Source organism: Lepidochelys kempii, chromosome 11 (assembly GCF_965140265.1).
Source record: "Lepidochelys kempii isolate rLepKem1 chromosome 11, rLepKem1.hap2, whole genome shotgun sequence".
Classification (NCBI taxonomy): Eukaryota; Metazoa; Chordata; order Testudines; family Cheloniidae; genus Lepidochelys; species Lepidochelys kempii.
The window spans coordinates 18,871,367-18,884,781 of NC_133266.1; the positions used below are offsets into that span (position 1 = coordinate 18,871,367).

General features: G+C 41.8%; 1 protein-coding gene across 1 annotated transcript in view; it reads right to left on the reverse strand.

Moving 5' to 3' along the window:
* DARS1 (aspartyl-tRNA synthetase 1) overlaps positions 1–13,415 on the reverse strand; it is a 75,353-nt gene that overhangs the window by 17,517 nt on the left and 44,421 nt on the right. The gene's annotated exons all lie outside the window — the stretch shown is intronic.

The following is a 13,415-nucleotide window of genomic DNA, read 5'->3' on the forward strand; positions in this document are numbered from 1 at the left end:
TACTTAAACTATCTTAATTGCAAAGCAAACTTCCTCACCACACGCTCCAGCAGATTACTGACCAAGCTTTCAGGTCAGGACCCCGCACTCCCACTCTGAGTCCAACAGCTATTTTCCTTTGTCTTCTTTGGTACGATGCTAGAGAGAGGAAAGGTGTCTGCCCCTTCTTTTTATAACTGTCTCCACAGTATGCATCCAATGAAGTGAGCTGTAGCTCACGAAAGCTTTGCTCAAATAAATTGATTAGTCTCTAAGGTGCCACAAGTACTCCTTTTCTTTTTGCGAATACAGACTAACACGGCTGTTACTCTGAAACCTATTATTACAATAGTGTGTAGTTTCTGAACACAGGGGCATATTCTGTCACAATGCGCCTTTTGTTTTAGCAGTTTTGGCCATAATACTTATGAAAACAAAAGGCGTGTATGTCTCTGAATAGCATATTTAAGTGCAAGCCTACAGAAGAGATACAGGGATGAAAAGGAAGGAAGAGTCCCTTACCAGCCTATTCTTCTGACTCCAATTCAGGAGTAGCGAACCAAATGTTGATTCGATATTTTGAATCCTATAATGGTAATATACAATTGATACCTTTTGTATCAGTCCAACCTGGGATATATTGTTTTTCAATTCATCTCCCACTAGCCTTTCAAGTGAATTTTATTTATCGTGCTCAGAGCAGCTCATGGCTGTCTACGAAAGTGGATATTTTAGAAAGCAATGCCAGAATTTGAAGCTTTTAAATTATTTTCTTCCCTGATACACACCACAATTTTAAAATGATGAAAGTGGCAAAGCTGACATTTACAGAAAGCCAAGGATCATAATTTAAAAATAATACCTAAGTTCACTGTTATCAAGGTCTTTTGCTACCTGTCCTGTTGCAGAGTCCATTTTGCCACACAGCACTTCCTGTTAATTTGTAAGAGACAGTGCTTCATAGGATAGAATCATAGAATCATAGAATATCAGGGTTGGAAGGGACCCCAGAAGGTCATCTAGTCCAACCCCCTGCTCAAAGCAGGACCAATTCCCAGTTAAATTATCCCAGCCAGGGCTTTCTCAAGCCTGGCCTTAAAAACCTCTAAGGAAGGAGATTCTACCACCTCCCTAGGTAACGCATTCCAGTGTTTCACCACCCTCTTAGTGAAAAAGTTTTTCCTAATATCCAATCTAAACCTCCCCCACTGCAACTTGAGACCATTACTCCTCGTTCTGTCATCTGCTACCATTGAGAACAGTCTAGAGCCATCCTCTTTGGAACCCCCTTTCAGGTAGTTGAAAGCAGCTATCAAATCCCCCCTCATTCTTCTCTTCTGCAGGCTAAACAATCCCAGCTCCCTCAGCCTCTCCTCATAACTCATGTGTTCCAGTCCCCTAATCATTTTTGTTGCCCTTCGCTGGACTCTCTCCAATTTATCCACATCCTTCTTGAAGTGTGGGGCCCAAAACTGGACACAGTACTCCAGATGAGGCCTCACCAATGTCGAATAGAGGGGAACGATCACGTCCCTCGATCTGCTCGCTATGCCCCTACTTATACATCCCAAAATGCCATTGGCCTTCTTGGCAACAAGGGCACACTGCTGACTCATATCCAGCTTCTCATCCACTGTCACCCCTAGGTCCTTTTCCGCAGAACTGCTACCTAGCCATTCGGTCCCTAGTCTGTAGCTGTGCATTGGGTTCTTCCGTCCTAAGTGCAGGACCCTGCACTTATCCTTATTGAACCTCATCAGATTCCTTTTGGCCCAATCTTCCAATTGGTCTAGGTCCTTCTGTATCCTATCCCTCCCCTCCAGCGTATCTACCACTCCTCCCAGTTTAGTATCATCCGCAAATTTGCTGAGAGTGCAATCCACACCATCCTCCAGATCATTTATGAAGATATTGAATAAAACCGGCCCCAGGACCGACCCTGGGGGCACTCCACTTGATACCGGCTGCCAACTAGACATGGAGCCATTGATCACTACCCGTTGAGCCCGACAATCTAGCCAGCTTTCTACCCACCTTATAGTGCATTCATCCAGCCCATACTTCCTTAACTTGCTGACAAGAATACTATGGGAGACCGTGTCAAAAGCTTTGCTAAAGTCAAGAAACAATACATCCACTGCTTTCCCTTCATCCACAGAACCAGTAATCTCATCATAAAAGGCGATTAGATTAGTCAGGCATGACCTTCCCTTGGTGAATCCATGCTGGCTGTTCCTAATCACTTTCCTCTCATGCAAGTGCTTCAGGATTGATTCTTTGAGGACCTGCTCCATGATTTTTCCAGGGACTGAGGTGAGGCTGACTGGCCTGTAGTTCCCAGGATCTTCCTTCTTCCCTTTTTTAAAGATTGGCACTACATTAGCCTTTTTCCAGTCATCCGGGACTTCCCCGGTTCGCCACGAGTTTTCAAAGATAATGGCCAGTGGCTCTGCAATCACAGCTGCCAATTCCTTCAGCACTCTCGGATGCAACTCGTCCGGCCCCATGGACTTGTGCACGTCCAGCTTTTCTAAATCGTCCCTAACCGCCTCTATCTCCACAGAGGGCTGGCCATCTCTTCCGTATTTTGTGATGCCCAGCGCAGCAGTCTGGGAGCTGACCTTGTTAGTGAAAACAGAGGCAAAAAAAGCATTGAGTACATTAGCTTTTTCCACATCCTCTGTCACTAGGTTGCCTCCCTCATTCAGTAAGGGGCCCACACATTCCTTGGCTTTCTTCTTGTTGCCAACATACCTGAAGAAACCCTTCTTGTTACTCTTGACATCTCTGGCTAGCTGCAGCTCCAGGTGCAATTTGGCCCTCCTGATAACATTCCTACATGCCCGAGCAATATTTTTATACTCTTCCCTGGTCATATGTCCAACCTTCCACTTCTTGTAAGCTTCTTTTTTATGTTTAAGATCCGCTAGGATTTCACCATTAAGCCAAGCTGGTCGCCTGCCATATTTACTATTCTTTCGACTCATCGGGATGGTTTGTCCCTGTAACCTCAACAGGGATTCCTTGAAATACAGCCAGCTCTCCTGGACTCCTTTCCCCTTCAAGTTAGTCCCCCAGGGGATCCTGGCCATCCGTTCCCTGAGGGAGTCGAAGTCTGCTTTCCTGAAGTCCAGGGTCCGTATCCTGCTGCTTACCTTTCTTCCCTGCGTCAGGATCCTGAACTCAACCAACTCATGGTCACTGCCTCCCAGATTCCCATCCACTTTTGCTTCCCCCACTAATTCTACCCGGTTTGTGAGCAGCAGGTCAAGAAAAGCGCCCCCCCAGTTGGCTCCTCTAGCACTTGCGCCAGGAAATTGTCCCCTACTCTTTCCAAAAACTTCCTGGATTGTCTATGCACCGCTGTATTGCTCTCCCAGCAGATATCAGGAAAATTAAAGTCACCCATGAGAATCAGGGCATGCGATCTAGTAGCTTCCGTGAGCTGCCGGAAGAAAGCCTCATCCACCTCATCCCCCTGGTCCGGTGGTCTATAGCAGACTCCCACCACTACATCACTCTTAGGATAATGTGCATGCTGAGTGCAGAATGTCAGACAGACCTCCAGAGATAGCACAAAGGAACTCAACTTTTTTTTTTTATTGTGCCGTCTAATCTTTCAAACTTCTTTTTCTGAACTAGACAAATGGTTTAAGTGTGAAACTGCTACATAGGGCTTTTGTTTTTTAAATAGAAAGACCCTGACCTCGCTGTTAACCTAAACTTCCTTTTTGCTGAACATATAGAAGAGATATCATCAGCATCAGATTCATTGAGTTTTCTCTTATTAGCTGTGACCCATGAATGAAGGGAAGCCAAGGTAGGAGCAGAGGCAGTGGTTATAAAGAGTCCTGGGTCTGAAGATATCCCCCTAGCTATAGATTTTTCTCATAGTCACTAGATCATATCGGAGATTAAGACCTAGCAGAATCCTACTTAGATTATATGGTCGCTTAATCCTCCAAAGTAATTTTCTCCACACTCATATCTTTGTTCCCTAAGTAGCCTGGGCTGAACTTCTATTTATTTTGCTTATGTATCAGGGGTTTCATCCTCATCTACTCTTTAAAAGAATCTTAAAAACCAAATGTTCATCCCTAGACTTCCATAAATTTAGAACAAACTAACATACATTTGAAATGTAAAAGGTCTAGGTGGTAATCTTAGTCTATTTATCCAGTGCACAATTGTTCTATACAATGTTTTCTACTGCTCAGTGTATTTTCAACTGCATCCAGGAATTTTTTTTGCCATTTAATTTAGGAGGCTATTCCTCACTACGATCTGACCGTCAAGATATTTTTCTCACAATATTTATCTTAAAATTTCTCTTCTGTAATTCTCTCCCATTATTCCTAATTATGCCTCTTGTATCATACCACGTCTCTCTCCTTGAATTTTTTATTCTTCAGAATATATACACTTCTGTTCTGCCCTGCTTCCCCACTGGCCATGTCTACTCTGGGATTAAGACCTGGTTCTAAACACAGTTCAGAATAAATTCAGGCTAATTTGTTTTAGCATACCATTGTGGGTGAGGCCAAACCGAGTTTGGAAACCACATTTCCCTAATCTAGGGCATAGTTTCTAGACTTCGTTTAAGTGTGATTTGGCTCCAGCCACACTGGCTGGTTAAATTGTGTTTAAAATGAGGTCACCTGTGCTAATATAAAATAAATGTAGTTAAATGGTCAGCAAACACAATTTTAGACCTGGTGCAAGGACTATTTAGTTGTGGTCTAGCCAAGCTGTATGTATTTAGTTCTTTCAGTCTTTCCTAATAAACCAACAGCTCCAGTTCCCTAATGATTTTTGTTGCTCATCTCTGAATTCTCCCATTCCTCTACATTTTTCTAATAATGAGGTACCCAGAATGAAATGCTATATTCTTGGTGTGATCTCACCACACCCTCATGGGGTGGGATTATGATTGTATCTTCATTAGGATTATTTTGCTAACATTTCCTGTCATTGCTATCAATGGTTCAGATTCATCAATAGGAGCAACAGTGGGACAGCTAGTGTAAAAAGGGCTTCAGCTGACTCCTGGCATTTTAAGCACCCTGTCATAACCCCTGCTCAGACCACATCTACATGAATAGAGCTCTTGAAACACTGGTGGCTGACTGGAGTCCTGTCTGTTCTAGCGCTCCCAACACTGCTACCACCAGAGAAACCAAACCATTGAAAGCAATGATACATTTTTTTAGGATGAAGTTGCTTAGTACAGACAAGGCCTATTGGTCTCTCTGCTCTGTAATGGGATTCCTCTACATAGAATCATATGCCGATACATAAACACACACTTAGACAAAAAGGCACCAGAGTGTGGGAAACTCTCTCTTCCACTCTCTGTGTTCTGGAACAGAAATTCAGGGTCAGGTTCATGCATAGCCAATTTGGTATCCTCTATTATAAAGTGAAGCTCCTGCAGAACACTGAAAGCCAGCTTATGAATAGACATGAGCATGACGCAGTGTTTTTGTTCCGGAACACAGAGGGAAGCAGTGGTACTCAAAATGGCAACTGAAGGGGCAGGCAGAAAGGTGCAGAGTAGAGAGAAACTGCCCAAGTGTTAGGTGAAAGAAGGCCAAATAAGCACCTAACTTCAATCAACTGGAAGTTGAGGCCGGGTTGCTGATTACAGGAAGGGGTGTGGGTGGAGAAGAGATCAAAATTTAACCTCTGACCCTTCTGTCAGAATTCACTAAAATATTAAACAATCTTACCAGATTTCAGCTACTCCTCTGAGCTACTCTCTTGAGACATCCATTTAAGATGAGCCAACACCATCTCTCCCTTTACATAACCACCAATTCTTTTTAACTAGCAGGGGAAAGGGAAGAACATGGCTTCTGTTAAAGACAGAGGTGGGATTTAGAAAGCAGTCAGATGGAAATTGGGAGCCCAAGAGTTTCTGTGGCATTTGGGGAATTGACAATAGTGAGGACATCTGAGGCGGAAAGAGATGCAGGAGAGTCCATCCTCCTGAAGATCACCAGTTGCATATCATGGGTATCAAGACAAGAAAATTGTCTGAAATAACAGGCTAGTAGGATTTTCCCTAGAATTCTGAAGAATTTAACATGCCTCTAAGCTAGAGATGAGTGAGGTCACAGTTACTCCACACTAGGTTCACCTCATCTCTTTCATCTCTGTCCCTTATGTTTGTTTTGGCATTTCAGCCTTCCTGGTTTCTCTCTCACTGTGTAAGTCTGCTACAGGTTTTTTCTCCCCAGATGCATTAGCTTGCATTATGACCAAGTCCAATCTCAATTTGTTACTTCCTGCCAATATTTCTAACTTTAGGTACCTTCATATTATTTCTCCATCCTCCTTGGAGTTCACAGCCATTTCCAGTATCTCCAGTGGATTTCATTAGCATGCTGCTTCGCCCCTCTGCCAGATCATCAAAAGATATTAAATAAAAATGGACTCCACAGCACTCCACCAGACTTCTGCTTGTAATGTCACACACTGCCTTTACCACTACTCTTTTTTTATAGTCTCTCAATCAACGTTCACATGACAGCATTAGTTCACAAGCAACCTAGTTTTCCGAGTAAGATTCTGAGACCCTATCAAATGCTTTATTAAAATAAGATACTAATGAAGGGACTAATTCAATGAGATGCTGCTGAGTACCTCCAGAGAAGTGAGAGAGAGTGGAGGGTGCTCAGTATCCTACAGCAATTAATCTTGCTGCAAATAAAAACTTCTACTGTGATAATAATCCAAATTAATCTTAGTTGCTGAGAGGAGGAGATCCAGTGTTCATACAAATCTCCAATTAACTTGATACCAGCACTTTTCAATGAAATGAATGACCACTGATTGTTGGCTTTCCATTCTCTCGCATTTGTTTATTGAGAACTTGTGTCATTATTACTTGTTACATTAGCAGTTCCAAAGAGGGTGCTACATATCTCCCAACACAGATAAAAAGACACTATCCTTACCCTGAGGAGTTCACACAAATACAATTTCAGTGGGGAGTCCGGGAAAATAAAAGGGAGGAGCAGTGAAGGAAGAACAGGGCCATATCAGTAGATCACACTGTTACTTAGTAAAGGCAAATGCATGATGTGCAGCAGAACGGTGGCTGTGTTTTGTTTTGTTAAAGAGAGGTTAATAAAAATAGGTAGGTGATTTAGCCCGTCAATTTCTTAAAGCTGATGTAGTAGTAGGTATTTGGGAGGAACCTGAATCGTCAGAGGACAGCGGCTCTGAAGATTAGCTTGGGAAAGGTGTTATATGTGTGAGAAGAAAGCACAGCAATCTTGTGGGAAAACTGGACAAACAGTGTCCTTAGGATGGCATTGCTACCTAATATAATGCTGCATGTGAGACATGTATTATAGTACCTATTCATCAAATTATGTGCCATATTCAAAGCTTCCGTCTTATATTTCAAAATTGAGGTCTTATTAAGCTTCTTGAGTTCAAAACATTATATTTGAAAGGTATGCTATTTTTTACATTCTCTGAGTTATCCCTATTCAGTCATCTTGGTATTTCATTAATAAAAAAGGGTCCTAGCTGTACATGGCCATTTTCCAGATCCTAAATGTTCACCTCCAAACTATTATTGCTCACCATTTTGTGAATTTCAGGAAGGGCCTGTACAATATCTAATTCCTGCTTTATTATTATTTATCTGTATACATGTAAATAAAGATGCCTCCCACACTCTCAAAATTGAAAAATAAGTTAATAGTTTTTCCTCTGGTTAGGAAACAAAGCTCTCATCAAGACCATTGCCACAGCTGCTTTGTGGATCAGTCAAAGACTGCTTCATCACCCCTTTAACTTTCATCTCACAATTGGTATTTTTTTTCTTTTCTTTTTTTTCAGTAAATGAATGAATTTAGTACTCATGAATGAGAGATACTAATAGTTCTGGACAAAGACAAACATATAAAAGACAACAATCACTCTGCAAGTCTCCCCACAGAGCACTGCAAATGCACCTCAATCTTAACATGCAGCACCCTTATTATTCCAACACTGGCCTTCTTTTGAGAAGCTTATCAGCACCAAATTGCCTGATGGTGATATGCACTACTAAAAAATTAAGATACTAAACTATTTTCACTTGTGAATTAAAATAAATGCTAGAATTTGAATTTTATTTCAAAGTGAAAGTTTCATACTTTTAGTTGTACAGTACTGATTACTTACAGTCAATTACAGGAACATATAATCATAGAACTGGAACGGACCTTGGTCATCTAGTCCAGTCCCCTGCACTCAGGACAGGACTAAGTATTATCTTGACCATTCCTGACAGGTATTTGTCTAACCTGCTCTTAAAAATCACCAATGATGGAGATTCCGCAACCCCCTAGGCAATTTATTCCAGTGCTTAACCACCCTGATAGTTAGGAACTTTTTCCTAATGTCCAACCTAAACCTCCCTTGCGGCAATTTAAGCCCATTGCTTCTTGTCCTATCCTCAAAGCTTAAGAAAAACAATTTTTCTCCCTCCTCCTTGTAACAACCTTTTACATACTTGAAAACTGGTATCATGTCCCCTCTCAGTCTTTTCTTTTCCAGACTGAACAAACCCAGTTTTTTCCATCTTCCCTCCTAGGTCATGTTTTCTAGACCTTTAATCATTTTTGTGGCTCTTCTCTGGGCTCTCTCCAGTTTGTCCACATCTTTCCTGAAATGTGGTGCCCAGAACTGGACAAAATACTCCAGTTGAGGTCTAATCAGCGCGGAGTAGAGCAGACGAATTATCGTACATACTCGATCATAAACCGGTTCGTTTATAAGCCGACCCCCACAAGATGGATGAGTAAAAACGGAAAGATTTTATGACCCATTCATAAGCCGACCCTATAATTCAGGGGTCGGCAAACTTTGGCTCTCGGGCCATCAGGATAAGCCGCTGGCGGCCGAGATGGTTTGTTTACCTCGAGCATCCGCAGGCACGGAGGTAAACCTAAGTAAATAAAGTGTCCCGGCGTGCCAGCTGCTTACCCTGACGGGCCGGGACAGCAACTGGTGGGGAAATTTTTTTGGAGGGGTGAGGGGAGAAGCTGGGGGTTAGGGGAGTAACCCCTGCGACCACCCCCCACATGACCCCACCCCTCGCCTGGGACCCCCTCACTCTTCCCATCCCATCCCTTCCCACCTTATCTGGGGAGGAGCAGGGGAGGATGTCTCTGGCCTGGCTGGAGCTGTTCCAGCACACTGGGCAGCGCGGCTGAAGTGTGCTCCGACAGGCTGGACCGGGCAGCGCGGCTGCAGCGTGTTCCAGCGGACCTGGGCCGGGCAGCACAGCCACAGCATGCTCCAGTGGGCGGGGCCAAGCGGCATGGCTGCAGCCTGCCAGCCCTGGCACTGCAGCTGCTTCGGAGGCTGGGGGGAGAGCAGCCTGGCCAGAAGCAGAGAGACTCTGGCCCCGCCTCTTCCCTTCTGGCTCTGCTGCCTCTCCTTGCTCCCTCTGTTGGGGGGAGGGGCTGTGTCCCACCTCTCCTGCTCTATACCCGTTCATAAGCCGACCCCCTTCTCTGATGCTTCCCTTTTTTACTAAAAAAATTTGGTTTATGAACGAGTATATAAGGTACTTCTCGTGTCTTGCTTACAACGCTCCTGCTAATACATCCCAGAACAATGTTCGCTTTTTTTGCAACAAAGTGTTACACTATTGACTTGTATTTAGCTTGTGGTACACTATGACTCCCAGATCTCTTTCTGCAGTACTCCTCCCCACGCAGTCATTTCCCATTTTGTTTTGTGTGCAACTGATTGTTCCTTCCTAAGTGGAGTACTTTGCATTTGTCCTTATTGAATTTCATCATATTTACTTTAGACCATTTCTCCAATTTGTCCAGTCACTTTGAATTATAATCCAATCCTCCAAAGCAGTTGCAATCCATCCAAGTTTGGTATCACCCGCAAACTTTATAAGTGTACTCTCTATGCCATTATCTAAATCATTGATAAATATATTGAACAGAACCAGACCCAGAACTGACGACTACGGGACCCCACTCATTATGTCCTTCCAGCATTACTGTGAACCACTCATAACTACTCTCTGTGAACAGTTTTCCAACCAGTTATACCCCACCTTATAGTAGCTCCATCTAGGTTGTTTATCAGAAGGTCATGCTAGACAGTATCAAACGTTTTACTAAAGTGAAGATACACAACGTCAACGCTTCCCCTCTATCCACAAGGCTTATTAACCTGTCAAAGACAGCTATCAGGTTGGTTTGACACAATTTGTTCTTGACAAATTCATGCTGACTGTTACTTATCACTAGGGCTGCCAATTAATCACAGTTAATCACAGTTTTAATGACACAGTTAAACAAGAGAATACCAATTGAAATTTATTAAATATTTTGGATGCTATTCTACATTTTCATATATATATATATATATCTTGTATTCTGTGTTGTAACTGAAATCAAAGTATATATTTTAATTACAAATATTTGCACAGTAAAAATGTTAAACTGAAGAAATAGTATTTTTCAATTCACTTCATACAAGTATTGTAGTGCAATCTCTTTGTCCTGAAAGTGCTATTTAGAAATGTAGATTTTTTTTGTTACATAACTGCACTCAAAAACAAAACAATGTAAAACTTCATAGCCTACAAGTCAACTCAGTCCTACTTCTTGTTCAGCCAATCGCTAAAACAAACAAGTTTGTTTACATTTACAGGAGATAATGCTGTCCTCTTCTTATTTACAATGTCACCACAAAGTGAGAACAGGCATTTGCATGGCACTTTCGTAGTCAGCACTGCAAGGTATTTACGTGCCAGATATGTTAAACATTCGTATGCCCCTTCATGCTTCACCCACCATTCCAGAGGACATGCTTCCATGCTGATGATGCTTGTTAAAAAAAATGTTAATTAAATTTGTGACTGAACTCCTTGGGGGAGAATTGTACATCCCCTGCTGTTTTACCCGCATTCTGTCATATATTTCATGTTATAGCAGTCTCGGATGATGACCCAGCACATGTTGTTCATTTTAAGAACACTTTCACTGCAGATCTGACAAAACGCAAAGAAGGTACCAATGTGAGATTTCTAAAGATAGCTAACGCACTCGACCCAAGATTTAAGAATCTGAAGTGCCTTCCAAAATGTGATCGGGACTGGTGTGGAGCATGCTTTCAAAAGTCTTAAAAGAGCAACACTCCAATGCGGAAGCTACAGAACCTAAACCACCAAAAGAGAAAAGCAACCTTCTGCTGGTGGCATATGACTCAAATAAAGAAAACGAACATGCGTCGGTCTGCACTGCTTTGGACTGTTATCGAGCAGAACCCGTCATCAGCATGGACGCATGTCCCCTGGAATGGTGGTTGAAGCATGAAGGGACATGTCAAGGTTCCTTCCCCATTCTAAACTCTAGGGTACAGATGTGGGGACCTGCATGAAAACCCCCTAAGCTTATTTTTACCAGCTTAGGTTAAAACTTCCCCAAGGTACAAACTATTTTACCTTTTGCCCTTGGACCTTATCGCTGCCACCACCAAACGTCTAACAGGTATATAACTAGGAAAGAGCCCGTTTGGAAACTTCTTTCCCCCCAAAATCCTCCCAAACCTTACACCCCCTTTCCTGGGGAAGGTTTGATAAAAATCCTCACCAATTTGCATGGATGAACACAGACCCAAACCCTTGGATCTTAAGAACAATGAAAAAGCAATCAGATTCTTAAAAGAAGAATTTTAATAGAAGAAAAAGTAAAAGAATCACCTCTGTAAAATCAGGATGGTAAACACCTTACAGGGTAATTAGATTCAAAACATAGAGAATCCCTCTAGGCAAAATCTTAAGTTACAAAAAGACACAAAAACAGGAATCCTACATTACATTCAGCACAGCTTATTTTCTCAGCCATTTAAAGAAATCAGAATCTAACGCATATCTAGCTAGATTATTTACTAAGTTCTAAGACTCCATTCCTGTTCTGTCCCGGGCAAAAGAATCACACAGGCACAGAGAGAGAGGCTTTGTTCCTCCCTCCCCCCCAGCTTTTGAAAGTATCTCGTCTCCTTATTGGTCATTTTGGTCAGGTGCCAGCGAGGTTATCCTAGCTTCTTAACCCTTTACAGGTGAAAGGGTTTTTCCTCTAACCAGGAAGGATTTTAAAGGTGTTTACCCTTCCCTTTATATTTATGACAGGACATATGAATCTTTAGCACATCTGACACGTAAAAATCTTTAGCGCATCTAGCAAGTAAATGGCCGGCTACAACAGTGCCATGAGAATGCCTGTTCTCACTTTCAGGTGACATTGTAAACAAAAAATGGGCAGCACTATCTCCTGAAAATGTAAACAAACTGTTTGTCTGAGCAATCGGCTGAACAAGAAGTAGGACTGAGTGGACTTGCAAGCTCTAAAATTTTACGTTGTTTTATTTTTGAATGCAGTTTTTTTGTACATAATTCTATATTTGTAAGTTCAACTTGCATGATAAAGAGATTGCATTACAGTACTTGTATTAGGTGAATTGAAAAATACTATTTCTTTTGTCTTTTTACAGTGCAAACACTGGTAATCAAAATAAATATAAAGTGAGCACTGTACACTTTGTATTGTGTTGTAACTGAAATCAATATATCTGAAAATGTAGAAAACATCCAAAAATATTTAAATAAATGGTATTCTATTATTAACAGTGTGATTAATCACGATTAATATTTCTGATCCCTTGACAGCCCTATTTATCAATTTATTATCTTCTAGATGTTTGCAAATTGACTGCTTAATTATTTGTTCCATTATCTTTCCGGGTACAGAAGTTAAGCTGACTGGTTTGTAATTCCCTGGGTTGTCCTCATTTCCCTTTTTACCAATGGGCATTATATTTGCCCTTTTCCAGTCTTCTGGATATCTCTCCCGTCTTCCATGATTTTTCAAAGATAATTGCTGATGGCTCAGATATCTCCTCAGTCAACTCCTCGAGTATTCTAGGACGCATTTCATCAGGCCCTGGTGACCTGAAGACATCTAATTCATCTAAGTAATTTTTAACTTGTTCTTTCCCTATTTTAGCCTCTTCTGATCCAACCTCATTTTCACGTCCAATCACTGCCAACCCTTCTGGTGAAAACCAAAACAAAAAAGTCATTAAGCACCTCTGCCATTTCCACATTTTCTGTTATTGTTTCCCCCCCTTCATGGTGTTTGTCTCAAAGACTGTGTAATCTAAATAACTACCATCAATTTTTTCTTGGACTGTTTGTAAACAAAAGCCATCTGCTCTTCAGAGCAAAACTTTGCATTTGAGTTCTGTTTGACCTTAAGGGTTTCTTAGAAAATTTTACATGGGATCCCGGTCATTTAAATGATGTAACAAACAGGAATGACAATTTTTCTGAAGGAGCACTGATGAATATATAGTACAATTCTCAGAGGTTTGTGCTTTTTCTATTTCCAGTATGGCTGCCCATG